The following is a 12244-nucleotide window of genomic DNA, read 5'->3' on the forward strand; positions in this document are numbered from 1 at the left end:
CTTTTGGAACATTTGGTATTGTGACTTATAATAGTGGTTGTGATATAGAGCAAATGTTCCCAGATATTAAAAGATTTTGATAGCAAGTGAGGTCATCCAAGGGTAGTTGAATAATTTATATTTATGCCCTTTACCACACCATTTTGAAATATGCTGATGTAACCTCTGGTTTTAGTTGTGTTCCAAATGTACTTCACAAATTCAGTTTTCTGTGCATTGGGATCTGAGAAGCTGGCTCCAACATGACCTGACCATTAGAACAGAGTGTACTTTCAGGCTCACCTTTCCATTTCAGGGACTGAAGCAATGTTAAATTACTTAGCCTATTTGAGCTTATTTGAAACCTGTTTGTTTTCTCTTTCCAGGGCACGTATCCTTCCAAATGGCTGCCAAACGTCCTTTTTGCTGGACTTATCAACTACATGGGCAAGACTCGCTTGTGTTGGCAATCAAGTGAGTCCTGGATTATATCTTGCTTTCATCTGTTTTGTAAGCAAATGCTTATTTTCTGGTACTCAGCTTTCTTTCATGTTGGGCCTCAGTCACAGTTGCTGCTATGTCAATGGCCTCTAATGCAAGCTAGACATATGGTAGAGGACCCAGAAATTTGTCGAAAGAATTAATGAAATGTCACTTTGTGTATAAGGCATCTCTGGTCCATCCAAACTTTATTGCTTCCTTCTTTTAGATCTAATGGAATTTGTCCACATGTTTATTAAGCCCATTTTTAACATCATATTATAATGATCTATTTATGTATACATTTTATTTTTATTCCAAATTAGTTAGCATACAGTGTTCTATTTTTTTCATGTATATATTCAACAATTCTATATGTTACCTAGTGCTGATCAAAATAAAGTTACACTTAATCCCCTTCACATATTTCACCCATTCCCTCACTTACCTTCCTCTGGTAATCATCAGTTCTCTATAATTAATAGTTTGCTTCTTGATTTATCTCTTTTTTTTTTTACTTTGCTCATTTGTTTTGTTTCTTAAATTCAATGTATGAGTGAAATCATATAGTATTTATTTTACTATGACACATTTCTATTTTACTTAGCATTATACTCTCTAGCTTCATTCATATTGTTGTAAATGGCAAGATCTCATTTTTTATATGGCTGAATAATATTCCACTGTTTATGAATATGTATATGAATATAATATATATGATATATATACCATTTCTTTGTTATCCATCTATCTATACATGGACACATGGGCTGCTTCAATCATTTGGTTATTGTAAATAGTCCTGCAATAAACGAAGAGTTGTAAATATCCTTTCAAATTAGTGTAATCATAGTCTTTGGGTAAATATCCAGTACTGGAATTACTGAGTCATAGGGTAGCTCTATTTTTTAATTTTTGAAGAAATCCCATACTGTTTTCCACAGTGACTGCACCAGTTTGCATTCCCTTTAACAGTGCAACAGTTCCTTTTTCTCCACATCCTCACCTACTTATTGTTTCTTGAGGTTTTGATATTAGTCATTCTAACAGGCGTGAGATGATATGTCACTGTAGTTTTGATTTGCATTTCCCTGATAATGAGTTGCACATCTGTTGAAAATCTTTTAATGTGTCTGTTGACCATCTGTGTATCTTCTTTGAAGAAATGTCTGTTCATGTTTTCCGCCCAATTGGTTAATTGGATAATTTGTGTGTCTTTTGGTGTTGAGTTTTATAGGTCTTTTATATATTTAGGATAATAACTCTTTCTCAGATATGTCATTTGCAAATATCTTCTCCCATTCAGTATATCCCGTTTTAGCTATGTGGCTTGTTTCCCTTGCTGTGCAGAAACATTTTAGCTAGATAGTTTATTTTTGCTTTTGTTTCCCTTGCCTCAGGAGACATACCTAGAAAGAAGTTGCTACAGCTGATGTCAAAGTGGTTACTGCCTATGTTCCTCTCTAGGATTTTAATGGTTACACATCTTACATTTAGATCTTTAATTCATTTTGAATTTATTTTTTGTGTATGGTATAAGAAAGTTTCATTCTTTTTCATGTTTCTGTCCAGTTTTCCCAACACTGTTTGTTGAAGAGATGTTTTTTCCCATTGGATATTCCTTCCTCTTTGTCAAAGATTAATTGACTGTATAATTGTGGATTTATTTCTGGGTTTTTAATTCTATCTATTCACCTATGTCTCTGTTTTTGTTCCAATATCATACTGTTTTAATAAGTACTGCTTCATAATATGACTTAAAGTATCAACTTGTGATGCCAGCAGCTGTGCTTTTCTTTTCAAGATTGCTTTGGCCATTCAGGGTCTTTTGTGGTTCCATACAAATTTTAGGATTGTTCATTCTAGTTCTGTGAAAAATGCTGCTGGCATTTTAATAGGGATTGCATTAAATGTGTGAATTGCTTGGGGTAACATAGACATTTTAATAATTTTTTCTTTCAATCCATGAGCATTGAGTATTTTTAGATTTGTGTCCTCTTCAATTTCTTTCATCAGCGTTTTGGAGCTTTCAGAGTACAGGTCATTGAACTCTGTGGTTAAGGTTATTCCATGTATTTTATTATTTGGAATGCAATTGTAAATGAGTTTGTTTTCTTAATTTCCCTTTCTGCTGCTTCATTGTTGGTGTATAGAAATGTAACAGATTTTTCCATACATTGATCTGTATGCTGCAACTTTACTGAATTCCTTTATCAGTTCTGGCAGTTTTTTGTGAAGTCTTTCCTTTTTTCTGTATGGAGTATCATGTCATCTGCAAATACTGAAAGTTTTACTTACCCCTGACAATTTGGATGCCTTTTATTTCTTTCTGTTCTCTGATTTCTGCAGCCAGGACTTCCAGTACGATGTTGAGTAAGTCCTAATAATGGATATCCTTGTTTTATCTCTGATCTTCGTGGAAAAGTTCTCAGTTTTTTCCCATTAAGGATGATGTTAACTGTGGAGTTTTCATATATGGCTTTTATTTTGTAGAGGTATGTTCTCTATAAAACTACTTTGCTGGGCAGCCCTGGTGGCTCAGCAGTTTAGCGCCTGCCTTTGACCCAGGGTATGATCCTGGAGACCTGGGATTGAGTCCCACGTCTGGCTCCCTGCATGGAGCCTGCTTCTCCCTCTGCCTGTGTCTCTGCCTCTGTCTCTCTCTCTCTCTATCTGTCATGAATGAATAAATAAAAATCTAAAAAAACTCTACTTTGGCTGAGGGTTTTTTTTTTTTTTACCATGAATGGATATTGTACTTGATCAAATGCTTTTTCTGCATCTACTGAAATGATCATATGGTTCTTTTTTGTGGATCATATGGTTCTAATCCTTTCTCTTATTTTCTATTTTATTGGTAATCCTTTCTCTTATTAATGTTATGTATCACATTGATTGATTTGTGAATATTGAACTACTCTTGCAACCCACAAATAAATTTCACTTGTTTGTAGCAAATTATATTTTTAATGTGTTGCTAGAATTTTCTTGAGAATTTTTGCATCTGTGTTCATTAGGAATACTGGCCTGTAGTTTTCTTTCTTACTAGTTTCCATATCTGGTTTTGGAATCAGGTAATGAGGTAATGGCCTCATAGAATGAATTTGGAAGTTTTCATTCCTTTTCCATTTTTTGAAATAGAATTTCAAAAAGAATAGATATTTATTATTCTTTAACTGTTTGGTAGAATTCACCTGTGAAGCCATCTGGCCCTGGACTTTTGTGTCTTGGGAGGTTTTTGATGACTGCTTCAATTTCCTCCCTGGTTATTGGCCTGTTCAGGTTTTCTATTTCTTCCTGTTCCAGTTTTGGTAGTTTGTGGCTTTCCAAGAATGCGTCCATTTCTTCTAGATTGCCTAATTTATTGGCATATAGCTGTTCATAATATGTTTTTAAAATCGTTTGTATTTCCTTGGTGTTGGTAGTGATCTCTCCTTTCTCATTCATGATTTTATTAATTTGAGTCTTCTCTCTCTTCTTTTTAATAAGGCTGGCTAATGGTTTATCTATCTTATTAATTCTTTCAAAGAACCAACTCCTGGTTCTGTTGATCTGTTCCACAGTTCTTCTGGTCTCGATTTCATTGAGTTCTGCTCGAATCTTTATTAACTCCCTTCTTCTCTTGGGTGTAGGATCTATTTGCTGTTTTTTCTCTAGCTCCTTTATGTGTAAGGTTAGCTTTTGTATTTGAGTTCCTTCCACTTCTTGAATGGATGCTTGTATTGCGATGTATTTCCCCCTTAGGACTGCTTTTGCTGCATCCCAAAGATTTTGAACGGTTGTATCTTCATTCTCATTAGTTTCCATGAATCTTTTTAATTCTTCCTTAATTTCCTGGTTGACCCTTTCATCTTTTAGCAGGATGGTCCTTAACCTCCACGTGTTTGAGGTCCTTCCAAACTTCTTGTTGTGATTTAGTTCTAATTTCAAGGCATTATGGTCTGAGAATATACAGGGGACAATCCCAATCTTTTGGTATCGGTTCAGACCCGATTTGTGACCCAATATGTGGTCTATTCTGGAGAAAGTTCCATGTGCGCTTGAGAAGAATGTGTATTCAGTTGAGTTTGGATGTAAAGTTCTGTAGATATCTGTGAAATCCATCTGGTCCAGTGTATCATTTAAAGCTCTCGTTTCTTTGGAGATGTTGTGCTTAGAAGACCTATCGGGTATAGAAAGAGCTAGATTGAAGTCACCAAGTATAAGTGTATTATTATCTAAGTATTTCTTCACTTTGGTTAATAATTGATTTATATATTTGGCAGCTCCCACATTCGGGGCATATATATTGAGGATTGTTAAGTCCTCTTGTTGAATAGATCCTTTAAGTATGATATAGTGTCCCTCTTCATCTCTCACTACAGTCTTTGGGGTAAATTTTAGTTTATCTGATATAAGGATGGCTACCCCTGCTTTCTTTTGAGGACCATTCGAATGGTAAATGGTTCTCCAACCTTTTATTTTCAGGCTGTAGGTGTCCTTCTGTCTAAAATGAGTCTCTTGTAGACAGCAAATAGATGGGTGCTGCTTTTTTATCCAGTCTGAAACCCTGCGCCTTTTAATGGGGTCATTAAGCCCGTTCACATTCAGAGTTACTATTGAGAGATATGAGTTTAGTGTCATCATGATATCTATTCAGTCCTTGTTTTTGTGGACTGTTCCACTGAACTTCTTCTTAAAGGGGAATTTTAAGAGTCCCCCTTAAAATTTCTTGCAGAGCTGGTTTGGAGGTCACATATTCTTTTAGTTGCTGCCTGTCTTGGAAGCTCTTTATCTCTCCTTCCATTTTGAATGAGAGCCTTGCTGGATAAAGTATTCTTGGTTGCATGTTCTTCTCATTTAGGACCCTGAATATATCCTGCCAGCCTTTCTGGCCTGCCAGGTCTCTGTGGAGAGGTCTGCTGTTATCCTAATACTCCTCCCCATAAAAGTCAGGGATTTCTTGTCTCTTGCTGCTTTAAGGATCTTCTCTTTATCTTTGGAATTTGCAAGCTTCACTATTAGATGTCGAGGTGTTGAACGGTTTTTATTGATTTTAGGGGGGGATCTATTTCCTGGATCTGAATGCCTGTTCCCCTTCCCAGATTAGGAAAGTTTTCAGATAGAATTTGTTCAAATACATATTCTGGCCCTCTGTCCCTTTCGGCGCCCTCGGGAACCCCAATTAAACGTAGGTTTTTCTTTCTCAGGCTGTCGTTTATTTCCCTTAATCTATCTTCATGGTCTTTTAATTGTTTGTCTCTTTTTTCCTCAGTTTCCCTCTTTGCTATCAACTTGTCTTCTATGTCACTCATTCGTTCTTCCACCTCGTTAACCCTCATCGTTAGGACTTCTAGTTTGGATTGCATCTCATTCAATTGATTTTTAATTTCTGCCTGATTAGCTCTAAATTCTGCAGTCATGAAGTCTCTTGAGTCCTTTATACTTTTTTCTAGAGCCACCAGTAGCTGTATAATAGTGCTTCTGAGTTGGCTTTCTGACATTGAATTGTAATCCAGATTTTGTAACTCTGTGGGAGAGAGGACTGTTTCTGACTCTTTCTTTTGAGGTGAGGTTTTCCTTCTAGTAATTTTGCTCAGTGCAGAGTGGCCAAAAGCAAGTTGTATTGGGAAAAGGAGAAAAAGAGAGGAGAGAAAGAAGGAAAGAAAAGAGAAAGAGAAAAAAAGGGAAGAAAAAAAAAGAAAAAAAAAAGAAGAAGAAAAAGAGAAAGAAAAAGAAAGGAGAAAAAAAAGGAGGTGGGGGAAGGAAACAAATCAAAAAGCTAAACAAAACAAAACAAAACAAAAAAAACAAAACAAAACAAAACAAAAAAGAACCACGGGGTGTATCTTCTGATTCTGTGTACTTTAAGTCCCTTGGCTTTTCCTGGAAGTTGTCAGTCTAGCTGGTGTTCTGGGGGAGGGGCCTGTTGTGCTGATTTTCAGGTGTTAGCAGTTGGGGGAGCTGCTGTGCCCCTGCCTGGTGCAGGGCTCAGTGGGGGTTGTTTACCCCGTGAGGCCTCAGGAGGAATAGCCCCAGTGGCGGGGCCAGCTCTGGAAACCTGGATTCAGCTCCGGCAGGAACTCCGTCTGCAGGGCCTGGAGGCTCTGGGGCGGGGCCGCTGATCTGCTCAGCTCGGGGCAGGAGCTTCCTTGCAGTCCTGGGCCCTCCCGGCCTCTGCCTGTCCCGGGGGGCGGCCGGATCCTGGGCTGTGTCCCGGCGCCCTGTGCTCCGGAGCCTGCGCTGGTGGATTCGCGCTCCCGGGCCGCGCAACCCCCTCCGCGGAGCCGCCGCCCGAGCCCCTCTGAGCTGTTTCTGGAACCGCGCAGCCCCCTCTGCACGGAGCCTCTTCCTCTGCCCGAGCCCCTCCGCGCTGCTCCCGGGGCCGCGCAGCCCCCTCCGCGGAGCCGCCGCCCGAGCCCCTCCGAGCTCCTCCGGGTCCCGCCGTGCGTGCTGCAGCCCTTAGGGAGCTCGGCGCACTCTCCTGGGCGCGCAGTTGCTCTGTTACTGTCCCAGGGAGCCCGAGGGCATCCCCGCCCTCCTGGGTCCTGCTCCAACTCCCCGCGAGCCCCTTTCCGCCCGGGAAGGTTGGTGCAGCTCCTGCTTCTCCGGGACGGGGCTCTCCTGTCCTGGGGACACTCGCCCCGGCCTCAGCCCGGCTCCTCGCGGGGCCCCTCCCCCTTGGAGGCCTTTGTTTCTTTATTTCTTTTTCCCCGTCTTCCTACCTTGATAGATGCGCGAACTCTTCTCACTGTAGCATTCCAGCTGGTCTCTCTTTAAATCTCAGGCCGAATTGATAGATTTTCAGGATAATTTGAAGGTTTTCTAGGTAATTTGGTGGAGACAGGTGATTTGGAGGCCCTACTCTTCCGCCGTCTTGCTCCTCCCCCCCCCCAAGTCTAGTTTTCTGATATAAGTATTGTGACTCTGGCTTTCTTTTGACTTCCATTTGTATGACTGATGTTACTCCATCCTCTTATTTTTAATCTGCAGATGTCTTTAGGTCTAAAATGGGTCTTTTGTAAGCAGAATATAGATGGGTCTTGGTTTTTTATCCATCCTATCATGTCTGGGAAACTAAATATTTCCTTCTTTTCTGAATAATAGCATTGCTGAATATTTTCAGCTGCAGAATTTTTTTCCTTTCAACACATTGAATATATCATGCCACTTTCTTCTGACCTACAAAGTTTCTGCTCATAAATCAGCTAGTACTCTTATTCAGTTTCCCTTGTATGTAACTGCTTTTTTTTTCTTGCTGCTTTTAAAATTCTCTATCACTATGTTTTCCCATTTTAATTACTATACAGCTTATTGTGGACTTCACTGGTTTGAGTTTGTTGCAGGATATCTGTGCCTTTTTTATCTGGATTTCTATTTTCTTCCCCAGATAAGTTAAGTTTTCAGCTATTATTTCTTCAAATAAATTTTAAGCCCTCTTTTGTCTCTCTTATCCTTCTGGGATCCCTATAATACAAATGTTACTACAGTTGATGGTGTTGCTGGGTTCTCTAAGTCTATTGTCTTTTTGCATATTTTTTCTCTCATTTCTTTAGCTTGATTACTTTCCATCATCTTTTTTCCAGGTAGCTGATTCATTCTTCTGCTTATTTTAGCATAGTATTTATTCTATATCATGTACTTTTATTTTTTAAAAAAATTAAAGATTTTATTTATTTATTTATGAGAGAGAGAGAGAGAGAGGCAGAGACACAGGCAGAAGGAGAAGCAGGCTTTACACAGGGAGCCCAATGTGGGACTTGATTCTGGGACTCCAGGATCACGCCCTGGGTCAAAGGCAGGTGCTAAACCGCTGAGCCACCCAGGCATCCTGTATCATGTACACTTAATTTAATTTATTGTGTTCTTCATCTCTGATTGGTTCTTTTTATGTCTTTGTTGAGGGTCTCACTAAGGTCCCCCACTTCTTTCTGAAATCCAGTGAGTATCTTTATGGCCATTACTTTAAATTCTCTATCAGGCATACGACTCATCTCCTTTTCATTTAGGTCTCTTGATATGAGTCTTATTCTTTTATTTGGGATATATGTCTCTGTCTTCTTATTTTGTGCAGTTTTCTGTGCCTGTTTCTGTGTGTTAGGAAAGTCCATTATATTTCCTGCTCTATAAGGCAGTGGCCTTATGAGTAAGAGATCCTGCAATGCCTTGCAGTACAGTGTCTCCTGTTCACTGGAACCTGATGCTTTAGGAGTGTCTCCTATGTATGATGTGCACATGCTGCTGTTGTGACTGAGCTGCTTTTCCTTTCAGTTAGTTATCCACAGTGGTTCTCTTTACCTGTTGTGTGCAATATTTGTTCTTATGGTGTTAGTGGACCAGTCTGTGGCTGCCTTGCACTTGAGTTGAGTCAACTCCAATGCCACCAAGCCTTTGCCAGAGATGTAGTAGCACTAAACTGCAGTGTGTTTTCCCCTGAAAAGCTTTTGTTGGTGGGTGTCACCTGCAGTCAGACCAGATGTCTGCCCCTAGCCCTCTGCTGGTGTCAGAGTCTATCAGGCCTGTGTCATTATCTTTCCCTTTCCCTGAGGCAGGCATCACTTTGGAGTGATGTGGCTTCCATCAGGGATTCTTGTACATTGCCAGGTCTGTGGCATTGCCCTGGATGGGCTCTGACCAAGAGTGTATTGGAGGGGGGCCAATATGCAATGCACAGGGAGAATAGGAGGTGGGGTTTAAGTAAGTTAGGTAGTTAGTGTAGCACAGGTAACTGTGTATAGTGGGTGTGGGTGGAGAAGGGAAATAGCATCTGCCAGCTCTTGTGTTGCTATAAAAGTCCCCCAGGGATTCCTGCCCTTCAGATAGATGTCTCCAATTAATAAATAAATCTGCTTCCTGTATGCTCCAGGTTTTTCTCACACTGCTGCTTCTATCTCTATCTCTATGGAGTGTTCATTGTGCTGTCACTTTAGGAATGAGGACTCAGCTTCTTCTTACCCTCCCAGCTCTCTCAGACCTGAGCCCACCAATTTTTAAAATTCCAAGCTTTAATTTACAATGAAATGGATGGAGCTATAGAAAATAATGCTAAGTAAAATAATTTGGCCAGAAAAAGTCCAATACCATATGATTTCACTCATATGTGGAGTTTAAGAAACAAAACAAATGAGCAAAGAAAAATGAGAGAGAGAGAGAGAGAGAGAGAGAGAGAGAGAGAGAGAGAGAGAGAGAAAGACCAAGTAACAGACTCTTAACTATTGAGAACAAATTGATGGTTTCCAGAGAGGAGGTGTTTGGCAGGATGGGTGAAATGGATGATGGGACTAGGGAGGCACTTATGATGAGAACTGAGTGATGTAAGGAATTGTTAAATCACTATATTGTATGCCTGAAGCTAACAGAACACTGTATGCTAACTATACTGAAATTAAAATTTAAAAAAGAATTCCAGGTTTTAAGTCCCATTGGTTGTAAGAACTCACAATATTTGGCCACTGTGGTTTTCAAAGCCAAATGTTATAGGAATTCATATTTCCCATGTGGGATTCACAGTGTGAGAAACTGCTTCTTTCCCCTCTTCATGCCTGTGGGATCCTTCCTGAATGCATACAGTCCTTCTGTTCCCTTTAGCTCCTGATGACATCTCCACCCTTCCTAGTCTCATGTGTGTAGAACCGTTTCTACATTTAGCTGTGGAGTTCATTTTTCTGCCAGTCTTTGACACATGTTATGGGTTGTTTACACCGATATGAGAGTTATCTAGTTCTATCTCTGGGATGAGGTGAGCTTAGGGTCCTCATACATCACCATCTTCCCTGAAAGCTCCTATTTATGTATCCATTTTGATCATTAGACTGCATTCTCCTTGTGAGAAAGTATTATCTTGCCTTATTACCATTGATCTCTGCAATACTTAGCACAGTGTCTGGCACAAAGTAGTATTTGAAGGAACACCTCAATAAAAAGTAAAAACAAAGCATAGGGTTAATTATAAATGTATACATTAATTATAAACTCTTTGGAGATATATGAATTATAAGTGGAGACTTCTCAACTGCCTCATATTACTGGGGAATAAATTTAACTTTATTCATTTACTCATACATTCATTCTTCAACTATCACTTGGCCACCTACTATATGCCAGGCACTGTTTTAGACTCTAGGAATACAGTGGTGTATAATCCAAAGTACCTACTCCTATGGAGCTTACATTATATTAAATGAGGTAAATAATTAAAGTTTAAGTAATGGTACTTTCTGTAAAGAAATAATGGACAGGGTAAGTGGGTAGGGAATGACAAGGAGGTGGTATTATATGTAGAAATCAGGACAGTCTTCTTTGAGGAAGTGACATTCAATCAGAGAACCATGCAAGGTTCGTGAATTGAATAAGTGCCTGTAGAATAGTATGGTTAGGATAAAGAAGAAGAAGAAGATGTGAATAGGGATCCCTGGGTGGCGCAGTGGTTTGGACCGAGGATCGAATCCCACGTCAGGCTCCCGGTGCATGGAGCCTGCTTCTCCCTCTGCCTATGTCTCTGCCTCTCTCTCTCTCTCCCTGTGTGACTATCGTAAATAAAAAATAATAATAAAAAAAAGAAGATGTGAATATATTCACAATGGAACATTACCTAGCCATTACCACCATTTGCTTTGACGTGGATGGAACTGGAGAGTATTATGCTGAGTGAAGTAAGTCAATCGGAGAAGGGCAATCATTATATGGTTTCACTCATATGGGGAATATAAAAAAATAGGGAAAGTGATTATAGGGAAAAGGAGAGAAAGTGAGTAGGAAAAATTAGAGAGGGTGACAAAACATGAAAGACTCCTAACTCTGGGAAATGAACAAGGGGTAGCGGAAGGGGAGGTGGGCGGGGGGATGGGGTGACTGGTTGAAGGCACTGAGGGACGCACTTGATGGGATGAGTACTAGGTGTTATACTATATGTTGGCAAATCAAACTCCAATAAAAAATATATTTAAAAAATAAAAAAAGGAAGGGAAATAAAAGTGGGTAATGAAAATAAAAGAGAAAAATAAATACACGGATAAACATATAGATAGGTAAATATAAACTAAAGAGGAATCTTGCTTTTACCAGTGGTGATAAGCGCCATAAACTAAGAAATATGATTAATTCAGCCCTTGACATAAATGGATACTGTAGCAGTATAGACAAGAGAAGAAAACCTTTCCATGTTACAGAAGGTAATTTTTAATTAAATTCTGTCTCAGACATTTATCTAAATGAGCAATTAATTTTGAGGAGGGATGGTTGATTATAATTCAAGCTCCTCATCATGTTGCATTGTATTTTTCAAATTCAGGATTTGGGAATGTATATTTATTAATTTTATTAAATTTATTTCTGTTTTTCCCCCTCTGGTGTATCCTAAGGACCTAGAAGAGTGTCTTTCACATAAGAAGTAAAAATATAATTTTAAATTGAGGTATACTTTACAGATAACATTGTGTAAGTTCAAGGTATACAATAGGTTGTTTTGATTTATTTATATATTGCAATATGATTACCACTGTAGCTTTAGGAAATATCCCTCTTAGGTCACAAAATTATTTCTACTTTTGTGGTGAAAAATTTCAGATCTATTCTCTTAGAAATTTTGAAGTATATAATATAGTATTGTTGACCAGAATCACTGTGTTGTTCATTAGATTTTCAGAATTTATTCATCTTCTAGTTGAAAGCTTATACCCTTTAACAACATTTACCACAACTCATCCACACCCTATAGCTTAGTAACAATCATTCTACTCTCCATTTCTGTAAGTTTGGCTCTTTTAGATTCTACTTTTAAATGATATACAATATCTGTCTTTCTATG

At 39.0% G+C, this 12244-nt stretch overlaps 1 long non-coding RNA gene across 1 annotated transcript in view; it reads left to right on the plus strand.

The window, feature by feature from the left end:
* The first annotated feature begins 363 nt into the window (after positions 1-363).
* Positions 364-12244, plus strand: part of LOC140627937 (uncharacterized) — a 72772-nt gene continuing 60891 nt past the window's right edge. The window contains exon 1 of the long non-coding RNA XR_012026422.1: positions 364-453. This is a non-coding gene — a long non-coding RNA (uncharacterized lncRNA). The remainder of the gene's footprint in view (positions 454-12244) is intronic.

The sequence above is a fragment of the Canis lupus genome, chromosome X, assembly GCF_048164855.1.
Source record: "Canis lupus baileyi chromosome X, mCanLup2.hap1, whole genome shotgun sequence".
In the NCBI taxonomy this organism is placed as follows: Eukaryota; Metazoa; Chordata; class Mammalia; order Carnivora; family Canidae; genus Canis; species Canis lupus.